Raw genomic sequence first — 11803 nt, forward strand, 5'->3', positions numbered from 1 at the left:
CGTCTGTCCATGTTCACTATTAACCTTGTGTCATGGGCATGCTTCAAAGCTATGACTAGTTGCTATGGCAACTCCGGTCTCCTGGTCTTGACATCACCCTTATAGGAATGTGGGAACATTGGTGAGTATTGCATTTTATATGAGGACCGGTAAACATCAAACTTACATTTGGGACCTTTTAATTTTTTCAACTTTATAGAGAAAAGTGCACACTTTTTTTTTCCTTTTTTTTTTTTAATGGAGTCTTAGGGAGAACACCCCAGAATTCCATGGCCAGGCAAGGCTGTTGCAGAGATGAACGCACCTTGTCTGGTTTCAAAACTGGGTGGTTGAAGTTAATGCATCATTTCTTAATTGCTGGAGGAAGAAAATACTGGCTAAGCAGGTGCATTCAAGTGATCAATTAGATTTTGACAGTGGACCTGGTGATTAAAGCTATTGAATTGCCTCCAGCAGCTGCAGCCTATTGACCTGGAAGAACACTCCATTCCTTTCCTCAAATGATTTGGATTCTCATAGAGGTGAATGGAAAGAAGGGTTTTTTTAAGCGCATCATCCAAGATTGGTTCCTGAACCAGGGCCAACTTTTTGGACTTGACAGCAGGTGACAGGAAGAAAATAATTTAAAAGGGTATCAGTAATAAGGCTAATGTACTCATCCTAGTATAGAGAAGGCTGGACAAGTCGTCCAAGGTCACAGCCCAGGAGTGATTGAGCTGTAATGGTGTAATGCAAGTTGCAAGACCACTTAACGAAGTGGCCTTAGAGTCCATAGTCCCAGTCCTATGTTTAAGAGATCAGAAGGTAGATTTGCCCAAAGTCACGCAGGGACACCATGGCAGAGGTGGAACAAGGGTTGCCCCAACAGCTAATGAAGTGCTAGTTCAGGGAGCAGTATAATGTTAAGGCCTTCAGGCTTTGAAGCCAGTAGCCAGGGTTTGAATCCTGGCTTCCTCACTTATAGCTCAATGACCAGCTGCATAATTTTTGACACTTCCATTTTTCTCATCCATAAAATGGGTAACAATAGAAAATAAACCTCCTGAAAATATCTTGAGAACACAGTGATGTGATGCATACATGGCACTCAACACAGAGTGACACTGCTCAGTAAGCGTTAGCTGTTATGTGGCAGGCTAACACTGGTATGCGGTAAGCACCCAAGGAATGGCTTTTAAGCAAAACTGACCCATTTTGGTGCTGGGCAAGCAAGAGCGCGCGCCCACTGCATTCTTGCATTCCCCAGTGCACACGAAGAGTGTTTCCACTGACGCTGGTCCTTACCTACTTTTTGAGTCCACTGTCCAGTTTGAGTTGAAGGGGCATGGATTTGAGGGGTCCATGGTCAAGAGGGACATTTGTGGTAAAAGGGGTCTGGGCAGATTTCAAGAAAGGGGTTTCTGAAGTCACAGGGATAGGCAGGTGGGAAGGATAAGATGAAGGATTAAAACTGCTAGATGGCTCTTTAAAAGTGGGTTTTCACGGGCTTCCCTGGTGGCGCAGTGGTTGAGAGTCCGCCTGCCGATGCACGGGACACGGGTTCGTGCCCCAGTCCGGGAAGATCCCACATGCCGTGGAGCGGCTGGGCCCGTGAGCCATGGCCGCCGAGCCTGCGCTCCGCAACGGGAGAGGCCGCAACAGTGAGAGGCCCGCGTACTGAAGGAAAAAAAAAAAAAAAAAGTGGGTTTTCACGGGCTTCCCTGGTGGCGCAGTGGTTGAGAGTCCGCCTGCTGATGCAGGGGACACGGGTTCGTGCCCCAGTCCGGGAAGATCCCACATGCCGCGGAGCGGCTGGGCCCGTGAGCCATGGCCGCTGAGCCTGCGCGTCCGGAGCCTGTGCTCCGCAACGGGAGAGGCCACAACAGTGAGAGGCCTGCGTACCACAAAAAACAAAACAAAACAAAACAACACAGGAAGTAATGATAGATCAGACTTATTTGAATATGATAGAAGAGAGGGAGAAATAAGCTTAATTGAAGTAGGGATAACATGCCAAGACAAATAGACTGCTGGAGGAGAAATGAGAAATGCAGTATTCTCACAAATGAGCTGGGCCTTAAAACTATAATGTCAAAAAATAAACTCACAACGGGACTTCCCTGGTGGTCCAGTGGTTAAGACTCCACACTTCTTTTCCGGTCAGCGGCCTGAGGTGACCTCTAAAAATGGTTCGCTATTCACTTGACCCAGAAAATCCCACAAAATCATGCAAGTCGAGAGGTTCAAATCTTCGTGTTCACTTTAAGAACACTCGTCAAACAGCCCAGGCCATTGAGGGTATGCATATCCGAAAAGCCACCAAGTATCTGAAGGATGTCACCTTAAAGAAGCAATGTGTGCCATTCCGTTGTTACAATGGTGGAGCTGGTAGGTGTGCCCAGGCCAAACAGTGGGGCTGGACGCAGGGTCGGTGTCCCAAAAAGAGTGCTTAATTTTTACTGCACATGCTCAAAAATGCAGAGAGTAATGCTGAACTGTAGGGCTTAGATGTAGATTCTCTGGTCATTGAGCATATCCAGGTGAACAAAGCCCCCAAGGTGCGGCGCAGGACTTATAGAGCTTATGGTCTGATCAACCCATACATGAGCTCTCCCTGCCACACTGAGATGATCCTTACTGAAAAAGAACAGATGTTCTTAAACCAGAAGAGGAGGTTGCCCAGAAGAAAAAGATATCCCAGAAGAAATTGAAGAAACAAAAACTTACGGCCCGGGAATAAATGCTGCAAAAAATAAATGCAAATAAAAGTAAAAAAAAAAAAAAAGACTCCACACTTCCACTGCAGGGTGCACGGTTGGATCCCTGGTCGGGGGAACTAAGATCCCGCACACTGCAAGGCCAAAAAAACAAAACAAACAACAAACAAAAAAACCAAACCTCACAACATGGGGCAGGGGGAGGGGAGTAAATTAAAAAGTACCTATCCCATGGGGTTGTTATGAAGGTTTAAGTGAATTAATACATGAAATGTGCTTAAAACAGTTCCTGGCACTTAAACACGGTTTAAGTATTAAATAGTATACATCCTTTGATAGAAGGGGAATAACAATTAGAAAAAAATTTAGTGCAAATGCACAGGGTAGAGTACTCAATTACTTCTAGACAGTGTCTTTATTCCATTTAATCATTCTTTCTTTAATGGCTTTATGCAGGCGCTTTTAATATTTTCTACCTGTAGTTGGTTCAGACCCGTGGGCATGGGCAATTCTTTTGTGTACCAGACATCGAGTACCTCTGTCCCCTTCCCCTAAAGTCAGTTAGCTCCCTGGCCAGTGTGACCACCATAAAAAAAAAAAAAAAAAAAAAAAATCAGTTCCCCAGGCACCCACTAGGAGGCAGTACTGCCCTGTTGAGAATACTAAGCCAAATTCTTTGCCTGAGGTCACATACCTGTTTAGTAGAATTGCATCTCCACTGACTCCAAAGTCTTTTTTTCCACTGTGATAGTAACAATAAAGATAGTAATAAAGACAATAGTGATAATAATTAGCATTCCTTGAACTCATGCCAGCATTTTACTAAATGTTTTATATATATATACCACCAGCTCACTTAAACCTCACCATTTGAGGGCAGTTTCTCATTTTGCAGATGAAGAAACCAAGGCTTAGGTCCAAGACCCATGTTAAGTGTTTTGCGTAGAAGAGGTTGCACTTGAGCTAAGTGTTGAAGAATGGGATTAGGATAGAAAGCTGGTTATATAAAGAAAAAAGCCACATGCATAAAAGCAAAGGCATGAAACTTCAAGATTTTGTATGGACTGACAACTTTAAGACCCCATGAATTTATTCAGGGTTTAGAATTGGAGATTGGTAGAAAGTCAGAGCTAGAGGGGAACTTAGAGGTCATCAGGGATTGGTGATTTTCAAACTTGAAAACTAGCCAAATCTTTTTTTGGAATGAAATCTTATATATAATAACTATAAAATATATTAAAACAATTTAAATGATATTGTTATAAAAAGTTTAAGTTCTAGTAGATAATATTCACTTATAAAGACAGGAAAAATAATGTTGTTTTGATGAATGCAGTATTAGATTGACCTCAGAACCCAGTTTTTCCTGTTTTGGTTGTACAGAGAAGTGAATATAATAGGTAACATTTTAAAACACCTCATTTTGCAATCCCATAAGTGACAGGACAGGAAGGTCTACCCCAAAACCACCTAGAAACACAGATTCACTTCAGTATATTAATAGCCATATGGTTGAACAGGTTTTATGTTTAAAAAAATACTTTGAAAACTCATTAGATACATATGTATATATTTTAAACAAATGTCTGTGAGACCCCTGTAGCACCGTGTGAGAATTCCTTATGCTGCCCACGTCTTTACTCTGCAAAGAGCCTGAGGTGAAGGGACAGGGGAGTGAGTTGCTCAGACTCATGGAGCCCAGCTAGGGCCATCTCTGGGCACTCAGCCTCCTGAGTCCCAGCCCAGTGCTCCTTCTGAGAGACCAGTTGACATCTGGTGTGGCAGCACGCCACAGCCTGGCTGTACAACCCCTCACCTGAGAGGGCCCTTGGCTGCTTGCCCATCTCCCTGGCAGATAAAGCCTCAGACGGAGGGCAAACAGTACCTGGCTCCAGGATGTCAGTGCAGGTCTGATTCATGCAGTGGTTTGTGCCTGTGCCAGCTGCGAAGGCTGTCTCCTGATCCTCTGCTCATTCTCATCACTTCCCTCACTGTGGCCAGATTGGGACTCTTGAGCAACAGGCAGACACCTGTGAGCTAGAGAATGGTGTTGGCTCTTTTAAGGAGGGTTTTCCAGGCCACAAAGGGACTTGTCTGTCCCACGCCCCTGGGCAGCTCAGAGCATTGCCCCATCAACCTCAGTTTCAGTATCAGGGTGGGGCGGCATCAGGGGGTGGGGTGCCGTGTTACCAGGGCACAGACACATTGGCAACAGATGGTGGCTCTGGAGCATGGGAGAACAGGTGGGCTACCTACCACCAGGATTTCAAAAATACCATTTATCAGCAATTGCCTTTTGAAAGAAGCAATTTGCTTACAAATGGCAGGCCATTTAAAAATTTAACTTGCTCTTTTTTTCCCTTTTTTTCAGAAAAGCATATTAAGTCACTATTAGGAAATTTTTTTTTTTTTTTTTTGCGGTACACGGACCTCTCACTGTTGTGGCCTCTCCCGTTGCGGAGCACAGGCTCTGGACGCGCAGGCTCAGCGGCCATGGCTCACAGGCCCAGCCGCTCCGTGGCATGTGGGATCTTCCCAGACCAGGGCACAAACCCGTGTCCCCTGCATCGGCAGGCAGACTCTCAACCACTGAGCCACCATGGAAGCCCTAGGAGATATTTTTAATCACAGTATATTAGCATTTGTTTACAGAATGCATTCTGTTGCTACTGAAGAGAATACCATGAGCAAGCAATGTTTTTATACAGAAACAAATGTTTTAAAAGTAGGTTCAGACACTGAAACCTTTGGCTAGACACAGGCTGTTATTTAATAATAAATTAACCTGACCTTGACTCAGAACAGGTCCCCCAGAAGCAGGTTCGTAGAGTATCGCTCTGCTGGGAAAGGCTCTTCTTCGAGGCTCTATGGTCACGTTGCAGGCGAGGGAGAAGGTTCTGCTTTCTTCCAGAGTTGAAGGGATGACCTTGATCATATCGTTGTGCATTTGTATACCCGCTCCTGGCACGTCACCGTGGCCTCTCGTGATAGTGAAGCCTTTGACTTCTCTGGGAACTCAGTACCCACATCTAAGAAGTGGGCGCTACACTGCTTCCCTTCCAGGCTTGTTGGGACAAAACCTGAGGTAACGCGTGTAAAGCTTCAACAACTCTGCCGGGCAGAGAGGAGGCCCCGAAAGTTGCCAAGCTCAGCGTTTTTCACATGAGCTCTACTCCATCCCCTTTAATTACTCATTTTTAATTCAAAGGTAATCCATGATGTGATAGAAAAAAGAGAGAATACATAAACAAAAAAGGAAGAAAGGGACCCAATAGCTTCTGGTTTTCATAAGTTCTTTTCTATCCTGTTTTCTTTATTCTGTGTGCTTGGAATGGGAAGTGTCTTCGTGTTTAGGGAGTGTTAGAGAGGTGATATCACGGCCCCACTTTGCAAATGAGGAAACAATCCAGAAAGAGGAAGTACCTTTTCCAAGGTCACACAGACAGTAGGAAGGTTAAGTCGGGCTTGAAACCCACAGCCTGTGAGTCCGAGCCCAGCACTCGTTTCAGAACCAGGAGGGGCCTCAGAGGTGCCCTGCATTGAGGTGTCCACAGGTGAGTCTCAGACACCTGCCCCTGAACCCCCATGTGTGCAGGGAGCCTGTGCCCATGATATCATATTTCCCTTATGATAACTTGAGGTACTTAAAACCATTCCCCACTGAAGATAAATTCCTATTTTGCAGCCTGCCCAGCCCTGGGAGTGGGCAGGCTGTGAGTAAACAACTCACCTAAGTAGGTTTTTTTTTTTTTAATTAATTAATTAATTAATTTTGGCTGCATTGGGTCTTTGCTGCTGCGCTTGGGCTTTCTCTGGTTGTGGCGAGCGGGGGCTACTCTTCGTTGTGGTGCTCTGGCTTCTCGTTGCAGTGGCTTCTCTTGTTGTGGAGTACGGGCTCTAGGCGCACGGGCTTCAGTAGTTGCAGCACGTGGGCTCAGTAGTAGTGGCTCATGGGCTCTAGAGTGCAGGCTCAGTAGTTGTGGCGCACAGGCTTAGTTGCTCCGCGGCATGTGGGATCTTCCCGGACCAGGGCTTGAACCCGTGTCCCCTGTGTTGGCAGGCGGATTCTTAACCACTGCGCCACCAGGGAAGCCCTAAGTAGGGTTTTTAGGTGCCTCAGTTTTGCTTTCCCAGGGATACTGGGTTGGCACTGTCCTTAGTCCTGCAAGCACATAAGTACTGTCCTTCTGGGCTTTTCCCTCACTTTATTTTTAAGATTTATTTTTGGGACTTCCCTGGTGGCGTAGTGGCTAAGAATCCGCCTGCCAATGCAGGGGACACGGGTTCGAGCCCTGGTCCGGGAAGATCCCACATGCCGCGGAACAACTAAGCCTGTGTGCCACAATTACTGAGCCTGCACTCTAGAGCCCAAGAGACACAACTACTGAAGCCTGTGTGCCTAGAGCCTGTGCTCTGCAACAAGAGAAGCCACCGCAATGAGAAGCCTGTGCACCACAACGAAGAGTAGCCCTTGCTCAACACAACCTAAGAGAGCCCACGTGCAGCAACGAAGACCCGGTGCAGCCAAAAATAAATTTTTTTTAAGATTTATTTTTTATTAATTTTATTTATTTTTGGCTGCATCGGGTCTTAGTTGCGGCATGAGGGATCTTCGTTGCAGCCCGCAAGCTTCTCTCCAGTTGTGGCCCACGGGCTTCTCTCTAGTTGTGGTGTGTGGGTTTTCTCTTAGTTGTGGTGAGCAGGTTCCAGGGCACGTGGGCTCTGTAGTTGTGGCGCTCGGGTTCCAGAGCACATGGGCTTTGTAATTTGCAGCACGTAGGCTCCCTAGTTGAGGTGTGCAAGCTCAGTAGTTGTGGCGTGCAGGCTTAGTTGCCTGTGGCACATGGGATCTTAGTTCCCTGAAAATGGCCCACAGTGTCCTTCCAGCTGAATTCTGACTCAGCCTCATCCACTGCTTCAGGCAGAGGCACCCCTTGATCAGATACAAGTTTGCTACACTGGGACCAAATGGCCTGCAAGGTCTTTTTCCGCACTCACTAGGACTTGCCAAGATCAGAAAAAGAATAAGGTTTTCTTTAAGGATGGCAGGTCCAGACAGTCGATTTCCTGGAGGGGAAAGGAAAAATGTTAAATGCATACAGCGGTTGACAATTCATCCAAGGCGGCATCAGGCTTTTTAACAGGCTTTTTGTTCTACAGTGGTCAGGCAAGTGTTAATATTTGATTAAGATTTGAATAGTCTCTGAAAACTTAGTCCTCATACAACTCTGTTAATAGTTACTATTCCCACTGCACAGATGTGGAAACTGAAGCTTAGAGAAGGAAAATAACTTACCTCAGAGAGAGGAAATGCCACAGCCAGGACTAGAACCCAAGGTCTGACTCCTTAGGCCCAAGCTCTTCCAGCATATCTCAGCTGTGTGTATATGCTATTAGCAGGCCTGGCATTGGGATTCACATTGATTCAGAGGCTGCATGGATACCCACGAAACCCCTGGAGGAAGCAAGTTCTTTCTCAGAGAAGGCCAGTGGGTATAAAGGAGAAGGATGCTAATGAGAAATGAACACTGCCAGGGCCAGAAGTTGTCTGTGCAATGGCCACTGGGTCACCTTTCCTCATTCAGAGCAGCATCAAGAAGGTTTTGCATGACATTTCCAGGTTGCACAATGGGGCTCGAAGTCCTATGGCTGTCTCTGGTGGGAAGAGCACGGCATTCAGAGTCTGGAGACCTGGATTTGGCTTCTGTTGGCTTCCAGCAATACTGTATTACAAGCCTGTGCACATTACTTGGCTCCTTGGGCCTTGGTCTTGTCATCTGTAAAATAGGAACATGGTGCTATTATAGGATTTAAATGGAAAAAAACCCCAACAATCTTTAATGAACGCTTCGTAGGTGCCCAGCACTGTTCACCGGCATTAACTGATTTAGTCTTCACAGCAACCCTCAGAGACTAGGTGTTATTACTATCTTCAGGTTAAAAAAGAGGCACAGTTAAGTAACTTGCCCAATATTACACAGCAGCAAGTGGGGAAGCTGGAATTGGAACCTAGACAGTCCATTAGATGAATAAATGAATTCTAGGGCTGGTGAATCCTAGACAACACCTTTCTGAGTGTCAAAGACTATTCAAGGTAGATGGGCCCTTAGAAGGGCCTTAGTTTAAGGACTGTTTAGCAGATAAGGAATCCATGGGTCAGAGGGTGAAAAACCTGCAGGAGGTCTTGATAAGTCTGTAGCAGAGCTGAGGTAAGGATCCAGGCCTCTGGGCAGCCTTGCCCAGTCAAGGCACCCATGGTCAACAATCCTGAGGTTATGTTCTAGGAAACACAACTCAGTGAAAAAGTGCAGTCACTTCCATAATCACTAATGCAGAGAGTCTCAGTGAACACTTAAGGCACTTCCACTCTCGGACACACTGTATCCATTAACCCTTTCCCAAACACTTTAAATAACACTGTTAGGAAAATGGTAATGAAAGAATAAGGCACTAGGCAATGCTGTGTGGTAACACATACCTACAAAACCCTGCACTTAGAATACATACAAATAAAAGGATATACTAGAATGGCTGCCTATGCAGCAGGGGATTGGGAGTGACCTACACGGTAAAGGGGAATACATAAAACAAGAGGGGACTAGCCAGGACTAGTGATGACTGTGAGCCACCATCTGGGGAGTAGGATTGACTCATCCCACTGCACTGGAGGGCCAAAAATAAAACTGAGTAAAATAAGACACGAGATGACATCACTTTGCCTGAAACACATTGGCTCTGGGCTCAAGGAGGAAAAGCGGGCACACATCCTGGGCTCTCACCAAAGGCAGAGGCCTGGAAGTGTCCCTGAGTGGAGTGAGTGAGGTCAAGGGAGAGCCAGTTACACGTACGTCTGTGAGCTCAAGCCTACCACACACTGGTCCAAGTGGCACACCCACCCATCTCCCATGCCAACGGACTGTGCCTAGGAATATCAGGTGAAGGAAGAGGGCATCTTCATTTACTCAGCTTGCCCACTGTAGACGGGACAGTTGGATGTAGACCTCCCCTAACAGCCCACCTGGTGACTGGAACCTCCCAGGGAAGTGGGCATCCCCTGGGCACAGAGCCCACAGTTCTGGGCTCGGGTCACAAGGTGGCAGCATGGTGAAGAAAGCTGGTTCTCAACTCCATACAGAGGATATCCAGGTTTGCCTGTGGGCACAGGAAGAGGGGGGACCATGGTCCTTAGAGAGCGAGAGTGGCTCATTTATTAAACATGAAATGAGGCAGAAGCCTGTTACTCCAGTGGCTGGGAAAGGGCATTAAGGAGAGGCAGGCATGATTTTCTAGAAAGTAGCCTCGCCCATGAACCACCAGAGGTGAGTGATTCTGTCTGTATGTGTGTCTATAGGTGAAGTGTATGATTGTGTGTGTCTGGTGTGTGTGTGACTAGTGTAATGCAGAGTGTGTGAGGGTGACTGTACATTGAGTGTGAGTGTGTGACTATGAGTGTGGGGGTGGGGGAAGAGGGAAGCAGCAGGCTCAGGTGTTGCCAGAGAGGCTAGGAGGAAACTATAAAACTGGCGATGCCCTCTTTATCAGGAAGCACTTCTGGGTCAATAAGGGCAGCGCACAAAGTTCACACAGATAGTAGTGACTGGAAGGCATGAAGCATGGCAATGGTATTGGAGAGGCGGTGGTGGTGCTCTCTTGGGATGGGAAGGGCACATACTAAACTTCACTTAGCTCTAGACTCAGACAATGGACTCTGGGCCCAGGTTCCAACCAGCCTGGCCATTTTCAAGTGGTGCAGGTGGAACAGTTAACCTTCCTGGGCTTCAGTTTCACCACCTGTAAAATGGCAGAAATAACTGGGCCTGCCTTCCTGGCTGTGTGTGAGGATTAAAAGAGAGCTATGTATGTAATGTATGAGAAGAAGGCCTAATGTGTGATGAGTGTGTGTCTGCTGGTTGTGGAGAAAACATGAAATTATGCTATTCAAGGAGGCCCATGGACAATCTGGTCCGTAAATGCCACTAGTAAGGTCAATCTCCTGTTCTCCGCCCACCCTTGGCCTTCTGAAGAGGATCTTCCTGATGGTGCTGTGGTCCTTCAGGAAGTGGCAGTGCCCTGTCTCTGGGGAAGGGGGAGTTTGCAGGGGACAAGCTTGCCTGGAAGGGGATGTTAGGCCTACAACCTTCTAGATCCAATTCCAGTTCTGACACTGCACACTCCAGGTGGTTTAGAATATTGACCCATGCAAACTTGCGCTCAAGTTTTGCCCTTGTTTTTTTTTATTAAGGACTGGGTGGAGAGCATTTGGTGTCACCAGGGATTACTTTGAAACTACCGCCTCACATTGGGAGCTGGCTTGAGTCAACTGGTCACCATGGAATTTATTTTTTTAGTGCACAAACAGCCAAGTTACAGGCAGCTGTTGCCCCGTGCAGGGCGGAAAGCGGCCTATTGACGTAGAGCTGCCTGGCCTGTATTTCTTGGGCAAACAGATGCCGTGTCTCTCAACTCACCAATTAGGAAGCCCAGAAACTGGTTTAGAGACCACGTGTCTAGTTATGTCTAGTTATTCAGGTGGCTTTACTTGGGAAGCACTCTGAATGTCAAAGCCACAAGATAAAGGACATATATAGTAGCTGGGGGGCTCCACTTCTTAGGGGCCACCCCAGGAGGTGGTGAACATTAAGTACCAAGTCAGCAAGGAAACTCTGTTTTGGAGCCAAAGCGTTAAAAAAACACCAGCCACAAACCACTGAGGCTTTACTGAGTGCTTGTTTTGTGGAGGTTCTGAGTCCGGGGAAGGCCTCTGAGGGGAGGGGAAGCTGAAGCTGGAAATTCAAAGTAGTAGGAGGAATTACACTGGATGGGGTAAGGCCCTTCAAGAAGTGGGAATGGCATGAGCAAAGGCATTGAGGTACGAATGTATAAAGTGTGTTACAGGGAAGAGTTAGAACAGAGAATTTACAACAATAAATTAACACACATTCATTAAGCATCTACTATGTGCTAGACACTGTTCGAGTCACCCGGATGAAGTTGGTGACAAAACAAAAATCCTTCCTCTATGGACAGTGTAGTGAATAGCAACAATATAAATAATAATAGCTCACATTTATTGAGAGCTTACTACATACCTAGCACCGTCTTAAGTA

General features: G+C 46.5%; 1 pseudogene across 1 annotated transcript; it reads left to right on the plus strand.

Moving 5' to 3' along the window:
• Nucleotides 1–2103: 2103 nt before the first annotated feature.
• On the plus strand, nucleotides 2104–2870 carry LOC309813390 (large ribosomal subunit protein uL22-like; annotated as a pseudogene). The gene has a single exon. The product of its transcript is annotated as a large ribosomal subunit protein uL22-like (transcript).
• The last annotated feature ends 8933 nt before the right edge of the window (nucleotides 2871–11803 follow it).

The sequence above is a fragment of the Mesoplodon mirus genome (assembly GCF_964341445.2).
Source record: "Mesoplodon mirus genome assembly, chromosome: 12".
NCBI lineage: Eukaryota > Metazoa > Chordata > Mammalia > Artiodactyla > Ziphiidae > Mesoplodon > Mesoplodon mirus.